At 33.3% G+C, this 17,534-nt stretch overlaps 1 protein-coding gene across 23 annotated transcripts in view; it reads right to left on the bottom strand.

The window, feature by feature from the left end:
* The window catches only part of PTPRD (protein tyrosine phosphatase receptor type D), a 2,143,853-nt gene that overhangs the window by 1,160,903 nt on the left and 965,416 nt on the right, over window positions 1–17,534 (bottom strand). For all 23 annotated transcript variants that reach the window (XM_049711289.1, XM_049711292.1, XM_049711307.1 and 20 more), the window contains exon 7: window positions 16,917–16,966. The gene's annotated coding sequence lies outside the window, so the exon portion shown is untranslated. The remainder of the gene's footprint in view (window positions 1–16,916; window positions 16,967–17,534) is intronic.

Raw genomic sequence — 17,534 nt, 5'->3', positions numbered from 1 at the left:
GCATGGGCGAAATCAAATGCTTGAAAGCAAATGGCATATGCATGCATTGTAGATGGGAACAGAGCTGTGTAATTTAGTGAAAAACCAAATTTTTATTCTGTATATGTTAAAATTATTCTACTGAAAACGTGGAGTCACTAAGGAATCTTGAGAAAGGATGTAAACATAAACAATAATAACTGCTTACTTAGCAAGCAATCACCTACTTAATTTGATTGTTGTAACCCTGGAGACTTTTCACTCTGAAGCAGACCCATAGTTTACCTATTTTGTCCTCAGGGAAAATAAAAATATGCATCCAGGAAGAATGCAGTATACCAACAAAGCATAAAAAGTATAACAGATACCACTAGATGCCTGGCCAAGAACCATCCTTCCTTTCCTTCTTCTTAAGCGAACATGAATTTTTTTAAGTTCTTTCCTTCTCTGCACAGCCCTGAGCTTCTGTGAAAGCGGACACATTTTCAGATGTAGAGTGTAAACATAATTGGTTTAAGCCAATAGGAATTGGTTCTTTTAGGCTGGGGCATGTGACATGTTTGATCAATGAGATGTGAAGGGATATTTGCTGGCAGTAGGCAGTCAGGTGGGACTTATCAAAATAGCTTCCTTAATCATAAAAGATGAACAAAGAAGGTGAAGTCCCTCTTCTTCTACTGGGTATCGTGGGTCTGGGTGGGAAACCTGAGATTATGGTAGACATCTTTCAATACTGAGGAGAGCTGGGCAAGGACAAGCCTACGACTGGAGACAGAGTACAAAGATGGAAAGAACCTAGGCCCTTGATGATGTGAGTCACTAAATTAATTATTCATGGAACTATACAACTGCTCAACTTCTTGTATAGTACAATGATAAGCTTTTTTTAGAGTTTACGCAAGTTTGTTTTCTATTACTTGTGGCCTAAAGCATCCCAACTGATATAATAAGATTAAATGTAAAGCTTGAAGGGATTCAAAATTCACAGTGCACATCCTCCTTGTTTGATATTTGAACAAAAGGAGGATCTGAGAAAATAATTGACTTGTGTGAGGTCAAACTTAAGGCAAAGTCAGGATTCCTAAGTTTCACAAATACTTTCCTAACTCATATTTTATATATTTTAGTTTTATTTCAAAAATAACTCTTTTATACTCTTGTATAAAGTCATCCAGCAGTATATCGTGTGTGATAAGCAAATGCTTGGGAAATACTGATGAATACCTGACTGAGAGTATGAGTCCTTATTTTCAGCTTTGCCTGATAGTTTGGTTTTTTTTTTTTTTTATTTTTTGTTTTTGTTTTTGTTTTTGCAGTACGCGGGCCTCTCCCTGCTGTGGCCTCTCCCGTTGCAGAGCACAAGCTCCGGATGCGCAGGCTCAGCGGCCATGGCTCACGGGCCCCGCCGCTCCGTGGCATGTGGGATATTCCCGGACTGGGGCACGAACCCGTGTCCCCTGCATCGGCAGGCGGACTCTCAACCACTGCGCCACCAGGGAAGCCCCTGCCTGATAGTTTTGATATTAGTCATCCAATTATGACAGTGAGGATAATACATGCTACTTACATAAAACTTACTGAATCATACCTCTATTGATCTATAGATGTTTCTACTTGCTTTGCCCTCTCTAAGACATTATGCACACTTTCTTTACCATCATCAGATGCTATGTTCCTTACACACTAATAACCACTTATCGTGAAGCAGCTCTTAAATTTCCTCTGATGGGAAACTAAAGTTCTGATGGAGTAACAAGGAGATATATAGCATAGAGAACTTCTTAGGTGATGACCCTTTTGTATCTGGGGGATGATCTTAATCCCTTCTGTAAACTCTCAGAAACTGTACACTTCCTGCAGGCTCTATCCATTGCCTACTCGTTTTCCAACAGTAGCACAATGCCTATTTCATACAGATGCTCAATGTGTTTTGTTGAATTAATGACGGTGTGGGTAGTAGAAACTGGTTATCTACAACAGAGATAAGCAAACAAAACAGAGAAAAGGCAAGAACACTGTGGAAAGTCAGTTGAGAAAATTGATTTTACCAACTTTCTCATTTTGTTAGGAACCAAGTTTAAAGTAAATCCTCTTTTATAATTCTTATTCTGCCTTGCCTTCATCTTCATTAAAAAAAAAATAAAGCTTAATCTATCTAAAGTCACATAATGTCCTAGTAATTTTTGGAATATGTTAGTATAATGAAATTGAAACCATTAATTAAATGACACAATAATTGCTACAGAGCGGAGGAAAAATGCATTTAAAGGAAGAAACTGGTTCACAAGATAAAGATTACTTTTAAAAACACATTTGAGTTTCAAGTTCAAAAAAAGGCAGTCGCCAAAGACTGGTATCAAGAGACAACAGTAGCAGTTTATTAATAATCTGTCATGTAAAGCTGACATATTAAAAGCTGAATTCTGCTCAGCTTTACAATGAAATCCCATCCATTTTATCACTACCAGAATTAAATATGTTCTGTTGAAAGGCTTTAGTAAGCTTAAATATCCTTTAAAGCTCTTTTTTTCAATGCATTTAACTGCTTTTCCTACCACCTCATTATCAACAAGACAAATCAACAAAAATCTAATCTTGATTCCCCTAGATATCCATGGTATATCAAACATGTAGCAAGATAACACATTTTATAGAGGTTGATAAGTTTGCCTTTAGACAAATTGAAGTCTTAGCAACTAAATAACTTGTTTCTGACATGTTGGGAGCAGGAAGAAGGCTAGATACAGTGTAGAAATAACAGAGTAAGTATTAAAATTTAAACCGAGGGGGATTCACATATGGATAATTTATTTAATCAGAATTATGTGTGAGCTAGACAGATAGGAACAATAATTTTTAAAGTTTCATAGTTCAAGGACAGATGATTTTAAACTGAATTTCCGTAAACCAAAATTTACTTACGATAATGGCTAAGGGGTTTAATGTTTACTCACTGTGTTAATGTAAATAAAAATTTTAGCCAGAATAGAAGTGTATTTTCTATCAAATGTTCTGAAGATCAAGGTGAGTACAATTCTAAGAAGCTGGATTTATTCGCATTACATGTACACAAAGTGTTAAGGAAAAAGTACATAATGTTAGATTTAGAAAAACCTTCTGGGAGCATTAATAACACAATGATGATTGTAAACAAATCTGTAGCCATTAGTTACCACATGATGAGCAACATTTGTGGTATGTGTATATGTATATGTGTGTGTTTGCATTCACACACTAGGTTACTAGGGTAGTTGTTTTTTTTTTGTTTTTTTTTCCTTTCTTTCTTAGTCTTTAACATATAACTGGTGCTTAGTTTTTACAGAGGGGAGGTAATTAATACAAAAACAAAAACCTATTAGCCTCTCTTTGAAGGGCTGCTTAAATGATTTCTTTCTTCCCTGTCACTTATCCCCTCAACTTTGTTTGGTATAGTGTAAACAGCACGAGTTTTGGAGTCTATCCTGTTGGTAATATATGGAAAAACTCCTTACTTACTATCTTAGAATCTCTGATTTTTATTCTATGATAATACCTCACAGAGATTTTGTGAAAATTAAATAAAATAGTGATTTATTTTAACTATGTACTTTACTGGAGTCCACTTTTCTCCCCTTAGTAATTTTTTTTTATATTCCGTGTTTTCTCCCCACTTTGCTTTTCATATAAAAATATAATATTCATTCCTCTCAAAAATAACTTCTGCAAAAGTGATCTAAAACTAACCTGCATCAGAATCAACTTTGGAATGCTTGATTAAACACCACTTCCCAGGCTTTACTCCAGATTTGCTGAATCCAACACCCTGGATGGCAGGGGTGCCTGAAAATTTGGTGGTTTAACAAGCTTGCTCTGGGAATGCTGTGCACGCTAAATTTGCATACAACTGATCTAAACCATCATGCTTACACAATGGGCTTAACAGTCTTGTATTATATTCTAGCACTTCTTTTCTGAGAAAATCTAAATCATAGATAGCAGGTGGCCTTCTACATTTGACATAAGAAAAGCTAAAAGTGGGAAATGGAATTAATTTCACTTAGCAACTAAGCCTCAACAGACATGATGCGGGGAGGATTTTGTCCACTAAAATACTCACCAGAAGCTTGAAGGCTGACTCTGCTTTTTGTGATTTTTGACCTGTATTCTGAATTCTTTGTATTCCTTCTCACTAAACACTAATAAATGTATTCCTTTTCATCTTTTTGTTTTAAATCTTAATTTTGGGAGAAAAAAATACCTTAGTGTGGTACAGAAATTATAAAGTAAGAAGTCTGTGGTTAAGAAGACAATTTTGTCTTCTGAAAATTTGAGCATATAAAATGACAAAGCAATCATATGATGAAATATTTTAATATTGCTTGAATTTGTATAAGGTCTGCCTGCCTGAATATTTCTCATTCTTCTTGTTTTTATAGATGAAATATAAAATCGCTCATTAGAGTAAAATTAATATAACCTACATTTGATGCAAAAGCAGCTCATTTCAAACCACAGGTTCAATAAAGTGGATGAAAACACATATATACATTGAGTTCACGTCCATAAAGATAACTTTCAAAGATTATATTAGAATATCATCTGGGTATTTAGTTATGTACTTACTTTTTTCTTAGAAGTTCACAGAATTTTGAATGAATGAATGAAAAGCACTTTCCTAAGCGGTATTTTTAAATGATTTTTTTAACATCTTTATTGGAGTATAATTGCTTTACAATGGTGTGTTAGTTTCTGCTTTATAACAAAGTGAATCAGCTATACATATACATATGTCCCCATATCTCCTCCCTCTTGTGTCTCCCTCCCACCCTCCCTATCCCACCCCTCTAGGTGGTCACAAAGCACTGAGCTGATCTCCCTGTGCTATGTGGCTGCTTCCCACTAGCTATCTATTTTACGTTTGGTAGTGTATATATGTCCATGCCTCTCTCTCACTTCGTCCCAGCTTACCCTTCCCCCTCCCCATGTCCTAAAGTCCATTCTCTACATCTGCATCTTTATTCCTGTCCTGAGCCTAGGTTCTTCAGAACCATTTTTTTTTTTTTTTTTAAGATTCTATATATGTGTTAGCATACAGGATTTGTTTTTCTCTTTCTGACTTACTTCACTCTGTATGACAGATTCTAGGTCCATCCACCTCACTACAAATAACTCAATTTTGTTTCCTTTTATGGCTGAGTAATATTCCATTGTATATATGCGCTACATCTTCTTTATCCATTCATTTGTCGATGGACACTTAGGTTGCTTCCATATCCTGGCTATTGTAAACAGTGCTGCAATGAACACTGTGGTACATGACTCTTTTTGAATTATGGTTTTCTCAGGGTATACGCCCAGCAGAGTACTGGGATTGCTGGGTCGTATGGTAGTTCTATTTTTAGTTTTTTAAGGAACCTCCACACTGTTCTCCATAGTGGCTGTATCAATTTACATTCCCACCAACAGTGTATGAGGGTTCCCTTTTCTCCACACCCTCTCCAGCATTTATTGTTTCCAGATTTTTTGATGATGGCCATTCTGACCAGTGTGAGGTGATACCTCATTGTAGTTTTGATTTTCATTTCCCTAATGATTGGTGATGTTGAGCATCCTTTCATGTGTTTGTTGGCAATTTGTGTATCTTCTTTGGAGAAATGCCTATTTAGGTCTTCTGCCCATTTGGGGATTGGGTTGTTTGTTTTTTTGATATTGAGCTGCATGAACTGCTTGTAAATTCTGGAGATTAATCCTCTGTCAGTTGCTTCATTTGCAAATATTTTCTCCCATTCTGAGAGTTGTCTTTTTGTCTTGTTTATGGTTTCCTTTGCTGTGCAAAAGCTTTGAAGTTTCATTAGGTCCTATTTGTTTATTTTTGTTTTTATTTCCATTTCTCTAGGAGGTGGGTCAAAAAGGATCTTGCTGTGATTTATGTCATAGTGTTCTGCCTATGTTTTCCTCTAAGAGTTTTATACTGTCTGGCCTTACACTTAGGTATCTAATCCATTTTGAGTTTAGTTTTGTGTATGGTGTTAGGGAGTGTTCTAATTTCACTCTTTTATATGTAGCTGTCCAGTTTTCCCAGCACCACTTATTGAAGAGGCTGTCTTTTCTCCATTGTATAGTCTTGCATCCTTTATCAAAAATAAGGTGACCATATGTGCATGGGTTTATCTCTGGGCTTTCTATCCTGTTCCATTGATCTATATTTCTGTTTTTGTGCCAGTACCAAACTGTCTTGATTACTGTATCTTCGTAGTATAGTCTGAAGTCAGGGAGTCTGTTTCCTTCAGTTCCGTTTTTATTTCTCAAGATTGCTTTGGCTATTTGGGGTCTTGATTTTTATTTCAGATAAATTTACTAGGGCTGGCTGGAAGAAAAATTATTACCTTTAATTTTCCAGTTTCCTACTCTAAGTAAACATAAGTTAATCTTGCTTTTCTTTTGATAAGCAGAGAGTAGTAACACAGACTTTAAGAATAGAATTATTTTTTCTTTACAATGTAGTTTAGCTAGTAATAATTATTACATTAACTAGACCATTACTGAATTAAAAAGAAAGTTCATAGGCAGGCCATATACGTCTCTGAATGCTTTTCATTATTTTGGTGGTGTGTCTACCAAAATGCACTGGTCATCATTAGAGATGTGCTCTTTGATTGGAAATGCAGTCTGTCAGCATCAAATAGCTGAACTTATGTCATTCTAAAACTGGACATGCCATCACCACTTTCCTCTTACAGTATGTTCCTACTTTATTCTCAGATGATTTTGTTTCATATATAATTTCTCAACTGAACTCTTTCATATCTAATTTCTTTCAAAATAGGGGATATTTTATATATAGCTAAACATGTTTTTGGGTTTCTTTTAATTATACTGTCTCAAGTAACATAAAAATAGGAACACCCAAGGCTCTTAAAATGAATGCATGTTGTTTTCATTTTTTCTAATACTTCTTCTACTTGATATAAAAACATGTAGATGATATTTTCTTTAAATTCTTTTGGCTTGATAAATAGTACTCAAGGGGATTTTTATATCCGTATTACTTTTATTAGCTAAGAAACAGAATACTCATGTAAACCATATTTATTACACAACTACAAACTAAGCACATAATCACATATATTCACAGAGTCAACATGCCAGTTTGTCAGAACACTCATTTAAGAAAAGATCTCAACATGGTCAATGAATTGCTAAGATTTCAATGATTTTCTCCTGGCCAAATCCAATGGTCTTTTCCTGATGTTGTTGTTGTTATTATTATCATCATCATTATTTGTGATGCACTAAATAATCATTTAGGAATTTTTCTAACCCTCAGGATAAAAGAATCAGTGGTATACTGGCAAAAGTCTCAGATGCTTCAGATTTACTCAGAAGCAGCTTCCTTTATTTTTATATAAATAGATATAACATCATAAAATTCCAGTACTCAAAAAAAACACCTTAGAAATCATGTTGTACCACTATCACATATTATAAATGATAAAATGAAAGCCAGAAGGCAATGCTCCCAGAAAATCTTATTAGATGGAAACATTCCCCTTATCTGCCTTCACTACCTTGCAAATCTCATATTCTTTCTATAATCTTACACCTGCTCAAATTTAACACCCATAAGGGAGGACACCTTCATAGACTCCAGTAGGCATTTATTATTATCCTAGCCTCTCCTATAACGTTTTCTTCATGTCCTTCTAATAGGATCTATCATCTCTGTTATAGTTCTCTCCGGTTGTGCAGCCTTGAGCAAATTTCACACTTTCTCTTAATCTCAATTTTACTGGAAGCAAAAGTCCCTCTCTCACAGAGGTATTATGCAGATTAAAAGAGATAATCATTGTAAGGAATTTAGCACATCACCTGGCACATTTTGCATGCTCAATACTTCTTACTATTGTTGTTGGGTTAACTTATGATGTACACACCCACATATCCTTCCCCTTCACTCCTCAGGGAGCTCCAAAATGAGCTCTTATTCAGTCTGTAGGCCAGTGACTGGCACTCGTTATGCATGTGTTTACTTTCAGCAAGTCTCTGTGGGACACATTAAGGAATGAATATTCTCACATACTTGATCCCTGGTGAAATTCTTTCTCCACGTGCCCTTTAGAATAGGCATAATGTCTTCTAATCCTTTGTGTATATACTCTTAACTAAAATCACTTCCAAAAGTTTAAAATGAAACACTGAACGAGCCAGTGCTTTTGTTATATGTGTTCTTAATAGAGTCAGGTTTTTTAGGTTTTACTTGAGAAATTTCATACCAAGTTTAATAAGTGTGCCTTTCTTTGATTTCTCAAGAAGAAAATGAAGTCCCTCCCAAATATATTGGATTTCATCCTTAATTTATATTCAACCTTTTCCTGATACTGTGGTTTGACTTGAAAATTTTGTAGTTTTATCTCTCTATTTCATGCATGGGAAAATGCTCTAGCAATAGTATTCAAAACAATTTTGCACGGTAAGCCTTTTATGTAATATTTTATCTGTCATGCTTGAAATTTACATTAGAAGAACAATTGACTTATTCACTAATGATACTTTTAGGGAACTGTGAAAGTTCATGAATAAAATTAAATTTTATGAATAATTTGAAGTAAAAATATCTTACTTTAATGATTGGTTTAATAGATAAAAGTGTATTTAAACATAATAAATAAATATGTGTATATGTTATAATTATTTCCAATTTTGAAAAGTGCCTCTTTCCAGTGACAAAATAATCAATATGCATAGTGATAAACATGTTTACTCTGCTATTGTGAACAGACTCACTGTACAATAATGACGCCATGGTAAACCCATCTCTATAACAGATTTACATCCTAGTGGATGAACAGACTCACAGTACGACAGTGATGTCATGGTAATCCCATCTCTATAACAGATTTATATCCTAGTGGATGGACAGATCCTATGAACATGGGAAATCAATTTTACTACGAGACCCGTTAGAACCTCTTGAGGTTAGAGACAAACCTCACAACTTTCCAGGGGAGAGTCTACCTTAAGTGAGTTCACTTTAGAGATTTTATAGCTGGGGCAAAAATCTTATTTTAAAAGTCTACACTTGGAAAATAAAAACACGCTTGCTCCCAAATTATAGATGTTCAGAGTTTACGATTTGTCCATTGATTCACAGGTATTTTCAAATGGTGTTTTTAAGGTAGAGGCAAGGGTAGTGGGAAGGTGGATCCCAATTACACTTCTTCAAAATAGAGTATCTGTAATCTGTGTCTTCTCTGTCTCTCTCTCTCTCTTCCCACTCTCTCCCTCCCTCCCCATTACCTCCTATAAATATCCAGCACAATGAAAGTATCATCAGAATAATAACTATTGGATCTGTTTGCTATGTATTTTGGAGTAATAACAAATTTTCCTCAACCCCCTCAGCCTTTCTCCACCCTCCACATTGTTCCATTTCCTTTTACAACAATACAGATTATTGTCCATCCCAGTACATGTGGCAAGAGTGCTAGGAAACCAGCAGAATTTCTATGCCAAGTTTTTAGTGATACCATTATAATTTCTGATAATTTCCTTATGGGCTAAAATGATCGTGACTTGACTTAAGCGTATAATAGAGACATCAATTTGGTTTGAAAAACCTTTTACTTTTAAATTTATTTCAAAATAACAAGGTATTCATAATGACATTATCTCTCCTTGTCATCTACAAGGTTGGAATAAGATGCAATAGTTGAAATAAATGTATGTTCTTGTGTTTTTATAGAAAATATATTTGTATTTCTGTAATAATTATATATTGAAATAAACTCATTGAATATGTGACTATAACAAAAATAACAGATATTAAATAACATACTTAGCCCATTTATTTGAATCTGAGATTGAAAATTGAATATATATAATTGATACATTGAATATATATATATATATATATATATTCAATATATAGATATATATAGTGGGATGGTTTGAACTAAATGCAAAAAATTCCTAAGGTCAAATTTTCAGGTAAAATGTGTCAGAATACAGGTCAGATTGTGGGTTTGTGGATGGATATCCATTATGATATAGTTAGCTATTAAATATGTGAAATAAGGTATTTTGTGCTGCAAACAAAGCATGACAATCAGTTGTCCCACCTCCAGAGACAAAGAATGACAGGAAAGTTTCAGTTTCCAATGTTTTCACCCTTGTCAAAAAGGCAGATATGAATATATAGAAACCTATTTGAAAGTTAACAGAATGAGAAAAAATACTGTTTTCATTTCTCCTCTCTTAGATTCCTTCAAGTTGAGAGATGCAATTTTCTAGAGAAGATGATGATGACAGAAGTTTATAGAGATCTTTCAATTTCTACTTATTCCAGTAAATTTATCCTTCTATTTCTACTTCTGTTCTCCTGTGATAGTTCATGTTAAAGTTGGAAATTCTTTGCTCATTGGCATAAACTCTTCCTATTCTTTCCAGTTATTTCTTTAAATACTCAGCCATTGCTGATCCTTTCCTTCCATATACTGTCCAGATCTTACTATGAACTCATTTTATAATCCCAAAGACTGTTGAAGTCTGTTCTATTAAATGTTTATTTAATCTCAGCCTCATTCCATAGACTGCTTGGGTGCCAATAGTTACCATTGGCACCCATTCACACATACTTCTATAACCATCACACATATCAATTCACACATACTTCTATAATCATCAGCCCAGGACAATTAGCTATAAAAAGATGGTTTGCCAGATCATTGGCTTTAATGAATCCTTAGAATGTACAGTATTGAATCCTCATTCCCTATTCCTAATATGGTTTTCATTTGAAGTAACAATTGCAAATCATACCTGAAGTAGAAAGAGGTACGACAACATATTCTTGATCCCAAATGGAGTTATTGATTCTATTAGTAGAACCTGCCCCCCAACTCCATCTAGACCAACTCAGTTGTGAATGGTTTTGCTACACAAACAATTGTTCAAATCTAGAATTCATACTTGCTTCTTTTTCTCTCACCATCTACTTCAAATTAAATAAATCCTTGTGGTTCTACCTCCAAAATACACTGTGATCACATCCTGGTCCAAGGCATCACATTTTTCTCTCTCTGAACTCAGCAAACATCTCCTCCTAAAAGTTAGTTCTCCACAAAGCACTTTTCTTAAAATTTGATTTAGATTACTATACGCCTTTGCTTAAAAATGTTCAATGGCTTCCAATGGCATTTATAATAAAATCCAATATACTTATCATGGCTTACAAGGCTAAACCTTATCTCATGTCTCCTTCCTTTTCACTTACTATGGTCCAGGCACACTAACATTCTTTACACTCTTTGAACATTCCAGCTCCCCTTTCCCCTTTCCCTCAGAGGCTAGAAATCTCTTTATACTCCTTCCCCTCTCCCTTCATATGGGGAACTCTACTTTTCCTTTGAAGCATTAAACATCAACTCCTGTCCCAGCTGTTTTATATTTGGGAATGTTTTTCTTCGTAACACTTATCAAAATTGAGATTTACTTTTTGTTTATTTAATCCTTTTTCTACTTTATTTAATCTAATTTCTACTGTGAAATTGATAAATATACATATGCCTTGTCTGTTGCACAATTGCAACATTAGTTAGCCATCTTCCTAGTGCAGAGTAAGTTCTTCATAAATGTTGGCAGAAAGAAAGAAAGGAAGGAAAAAAGGGAGGGAGGGAAGAAAAGTTTGGAAAGAGGATGTGTTTCAGAAAACAAATGTTTTATTTAGCAAAAGAAACACGAAAACTTTTCTCTAGTTTACATAGAATTAATTTTCTAGATAGCTAAATTTTAGAGAACATATGCTATTACCAGATATTAGGCCAGGAACTAGAAAATATTTCTACTTTTCAGGGGGAGAAAAACGTAACATTGTACTTTAATAGTTCAAGGAAATAAATACATCATTGAATAGGAACTAAAAATATATAGCTAATATTTTGTGTGTCCAATAATTTTATTCTAAAGTTCAGTCTTCATTTATATTACCAAAACTTTTTAGTTACTTGGATATTTCTGAATGTATTTTACTTTTTTTTTTCTTCTAGGCTTTTTTAAAGGGTTAGTTTGGGGCTCAAATTATGCACAATAAAATATTCTACATGTTGATAATTCTTCAGTTTCTACTGTTTTTCTTCCTTCAGTATGTTAACTGCGTATCTTTGAACTTTATTTGTCCCTAAACTCTGTAATCTCTGTGAAAATGAAATAAAGTATATTTGCCTGCCATCAATTACTTCTGTATGTTTTCTGTGTCTTCATGGATTTTCTTCCTTTAAGTATAATTTATCTTCAGTGACAGACACCTTCATGAATTAAGGTTTGTGTAACCTGTGCTGTATTTCACAGATAAACTCATTATTTAGCTATTTAAAACGGCTAGTACAGGATCAGACCCATTACTGCTATGTAAACTCTTTGGACCAATCTTCAAGACATTCTTCAGTGTTTCACTCACCTTTGTCCTTCCTGCTTTAATTATCCCACAGTGATTAGTAATGTAGTAAAAGTGAAAATCACCTAATTAGCTTTTTATTAGCACACACTCTATATTTTATCATCTTTGGCTACCTCAGACAGGCAACAACGTCAAAAGAATAACAGCTCTGATACAAATCCCAGGCTCTCCAAACATATCAAAATAAATCAGTATCATTTTTATTTAATTTCAAGGATTAATCTATAAACCCCCAATTTTTCTCAGATTTCTCACTATTATAAAGATTTGAAAAATAATAATTGTTAAAAACATCACTTTAGTTTGCATCTGCTAATCCCAAACTCCCAATCCATCCTTCCCCCACTCCCCCTCGGCAACTACAAGTCTGTTCTCTATATCCGTGATCCTGTTTCTGTTTCATAGATAAGTTTGTTTGTGTCATTTTTTAGATTCCACATATAAGTAATATCATATGGTATTTGTCTTTCTCTTTCTGACTTAGTTCACTTAGTATGATAATCTCTAGGTCCATCCATGTTGCTGCAAATGGGTGGATAAACAAGGTCCTACTGTATAGCACAGGGAGCTATATTCAATACCTTGTGATAAACCGTAATAGAAAAGAATATGTAAAAGAATGCAGATATGTATAACTGAATCACTTTGCTGTACAGCAGAAACTAACACAACATTGTAAATCAACTATACTTCAATAAAATAATTTAAAAAATAAAATAGAAACATCATTTTATATGGCTTGCTTTTGCACTTCCATTGAGTTATGAGTTACTCTGAAGTCAATGAACTGGCTTGGAATAAAAACCCAGAGATTAAAAAAGAAACAGTCTAAATTTGACATGTGCATATTGAAACTATTGAACTTTCCATTTGAAAATAATCATTTAATTCCATTATGTTTCATTACATCTCTCAAATATTTCAACTATTACGGAGGAAATTGAATGTATTTAAATCAAGATGATAACTTGGAGAGGAAACACATATTCAACTCACAAAAGATGCATAATAGGACAATATAATCTGTGGTAAACACACACATATTTATATAACTGACTCAGAATTTTAAGGGAGAAATAATACCGTTTTTAATACTATCATTCTTATCAGACACAAAACACTAGTACGTGGTGCACTGCTGTGTGCACTGCTGTGTTCTGTCAAAACTTTCATACTTATATCTATATGTATCTATAACTATCTCTCTATATATTAATCACAAGGCAAATAAAATCTTAATGAAGTTCATACAATAATACTTTGCAGTCAAGCCTTCAGGCTGTATTTATCATGGTGTTTACATGTTTATTCAATTTATTAGACAATATTTTGGAAGCAACTAAATATATTTTAATAATAATTTTATTTGAATGCCAAAAGGTTAGCCAATATCCTGAGGTGTTTTCTTTTTTTTAAGGTGATTTTTTTTTTTAACATCTTTTTTGGAGTATAATTGTTTTACAATGGTGTGCTAGTTTCTGCTTTATAACAAAGTGAATCAGTTATACATATACATATGTTCCCATATCTCGTCCCTCTTGCGTCTCCCTCCCACCCTCCCTATCCCACCCCTCTAGGTGGTCACAAAGCACCGAGCTCATCTCCCTGTGCTATGTGGCTGCTTCCCACTAGCTATCCATTTTACTCTGAGTTTTTTAATGATTGTGTGGAATATTTACTCTGCAGACTTTTGGTTCACTCCATAATATATAATGGAAATAAATTATAATACATGTAAGGTTAAAATCAAATATTAATTTTGTTATGCTTTTGGATATTTCAAAATTATGGCCACCTGATTTTGGCATGTGAAACTTACAGTGAACAATGCATAAATACATATATTAACTTTATGAAATACTACAAATTGCTTATATGTAGCTACATTATATTATTAAATAATCATAAATATCAGCGTCTTCATATTTATATATAAATTTTACAACAAAAAATTTAACATATACACAGAGCATTTACTATCTTAATGAAAAGCTATCCAGCTAACTATCTTAAGCACACAAGATAATATTATAGAACAATATCTTTAATACCTGGAGATCGTTAAATGTGAAGGTTCAAACAATACAGCTTTTATTGAAACCAAAGGAAAATATCTTATCAACCAGGCTAAGGCAACTATTTCTTAGATAGGACACAAAATCATACAAAAAGTAATCACACAAGAAATAAACCTAAGAAACTAGAATAAATTAAAATGAAGAACTTCTATTCATCAAGAGACATCAACAGGAGATGAAAAATTCCACCAAATGGTTTCATATACAATATAAATATCCAGTGGTGTGCTAGTAAATGTTTAACACCTAGTACTCCAGAAGAAAAGTCCTATTTTTTTAGTGTTTGCCAATATATGTGGTGTAAATACTTCTACCATGGTGCTTTTAAAACTACTAAGCAGCTCTCAAAATTCTTGTCACTTCAACAGTAGGCTCTTATGAATCAGGTTAAGGCACCCTAGCATATCAGTGTATATATACAGCAAAGGATTCAATACCCATATGTATATGATAAAAAAAAGGATAAATAACATAATTTTAAAAGGATAGATAATAGATAATACGACAAATAGTTTTAAAAAATAAGTTTTTAGTACCACTAATCTTCAGGACATTCAAATTAAAATATCCCTATATACACAACAAAGTGGCTAAAAGAGAAGGATGAAAAATCCCAGTGTTACTGAGTATCTAGAGCAACTGAAGTCTCACATCCTGCTGTTGAAACCTGAAATAACCACTTTGGTAAAACGTCACTCTCTCCTGAAGCAGAACATATGCACAGCCTATATGCCCAACAAAATATATACACATATTCCCTAAAAGACATGTTCCAGATATCCATATGACTATTACTCATAAGAGCCAAACTCTAGAAGCTATCCACATGCTTATAAATGGGAGAAAGGACCATAATTTGGTATATTCACACAGTTGCCTACTACACAGTAATGAGAAGGAGTGATTTACCACAGCATATAATCTTACAAATGTAACTTTGAGCAAAAGAAGCAAAGCAGTATTTATCATATGTTTTCATTTGTAAAACGTGATTAAGTAGGCAAAGTAATCTATCTTCCTAGAATTCAAGATAGTGTTTATGTTCTGTGGGTATAGTTACTAGAAAAGAGCAATTAAGGTGGGGGCTACAATGTACTCTAATTTTTATCTTTTTTTTTTTATTTATGTGAGTGCTGGTTATATGGGTGTGTTCATTTTGTGACAATTCACTGAGACTGTGCACTTAAGCTATGAGCAATTTTCTCTGTGTCTGTTTATATAAGAATATTAAAAAGACAGGAGATGACATGAATTTTAAAAATATTTTGTACCATTTTATAAAATGAAATGATTTGTAGGTTTATTTATATATATTTGTAAAATATAAGTTACAAATTAAAAAAATAACTTCTCAAGGATAAAATTATTGTTCTATGCATATCCAAATAACATTTTATAAAATGACTTCCATTTTCAGCAGAATCCTTCTGGAAGGGCAGAGGGATTTTCCCTTGATTCTATGTGACACTTGTTTTTCATAATCTTACATTGTTTCTAAAAATATCACCAAAGGGAACACATTAGAGTGCCCAGAGGTGGTTGCCTACAGTCTCTTAAAACAACTTCTTCAAGATACATTTCAATAGTGCTGAATTACCAGATAAAGAGGAGACCAAGTCAATTGCCTCTGTGTTTCCAAAGATATCGTTCCCCCCAGATATGAAATGAATGATACAAATGCCCATATTATCTCTATTTTATATGTCAATTACAAGCTAAATCTTTATCATGTTTACTATTAAGGAACAGATAAACACTGAAAATCCTTTTACTAAAATAACCCGATCAGTTTCACAACACAGACTTATGTTTACTTATATTCTGTAGTAATCAATTATAAATGCAATCCATATTCACATTTTTAGCACGTTACTGAATGCATTAACCACAGAAATTAACAAATAAATAACACCCCCCCAAATCACCTTAGAAGTTACTGGTGATTTCTTATCATCTCTATTTCCATACTTACATATTTTACTTTCAACTCTCTAAAGCTCCAACATCAAGTTTTAATAGAAGAACCCAATTTTGATAAATCTTGACAGGTTATAATTTTATAAGTTTTACTTTCAATAACTCATTGCCTTATTCATTGGCATCAGATAGACCTCGCTATAAATATTAATATATAAAATTGTCATTCATATCCAAAGAAATTTTGTCCATGGTATAAATCTTTACCTTCCTGAACGATGCTTCAAATTCACTTAGAAACCTAACAAAGGCTACATCAAATGACTATATTACTATAATCTACTCAAGAACATAAACATTAGATAGAAAATATCACATAGTTTCTTCAGAATTTCCATAAAAGTAAGGTAAAGTATCAAGCTACTTATGCAAATTCCCTTTACTGTTATTAATCAAGCAGGGGTAATAGAGAAAAACTATAAAATTTAGTATATTAATTATAATCTTACCATAGGCTCACAGGTTAGGAATTCAAAGAAAAAGTTCACCACCCTGAGACCTAAAAAAGTACAACCAAAAACATTTTGTATTAGTATAGGTATTGCATTTTAATTCAAGATCATAAAATGTTAAATAGTGATTCAATATCATGAAAAATTTTATTTTATGTATAATTAGTGTACATATAACTTGACAATTTTGACTACATTTGTCTGAAATAGCATTACTGTTACTCAGCTCACATCACTATTGTGATTTGAAATTAATTACTCTAATTTCAGCTCTTTAATGCAGGGATGACAAACAAGCAGAGAAAATTTGTCTCTTTTGCTTCTTGTGGAACTATGGGTGAGGGACACATTTGCAAGCAAAATGTATTTTGCATATATTATTTTAAAAAGCCTTCTCAGTTATACTCAGTTAACAGTGTCAAATACACACACACACACACACACACACACACACACACACACATGTTACTGTGTACAAATGTGATTAGCATACCATAATCCAACTGATCTCTTTGCTTTAATCAGTGGGTAATATATATCTCTCCATGACTATAAATATTCTCTATCATCATTTTAAAGATCATGTAGTATTCCATAGTTCATTGTAGTATTCCA

This window comes from Orcinus orca, chromosome 6, assembly GCF_937001465.1.
Source record: "Orcinus orca chromosome 6, mOrcOrc1.1, whole genome shotgun sequence".
Lineage (NCBI taxonomy): Eukaryota > Metazoa > Chordata > Mammalia > Artiodactyla > Delphinidae > Orcinus > Orcinus orca.
Note: the sequence above shows the minus strand (reverse complement) of the source record. Positions and strands in the feature narration are given on the sequence as shown.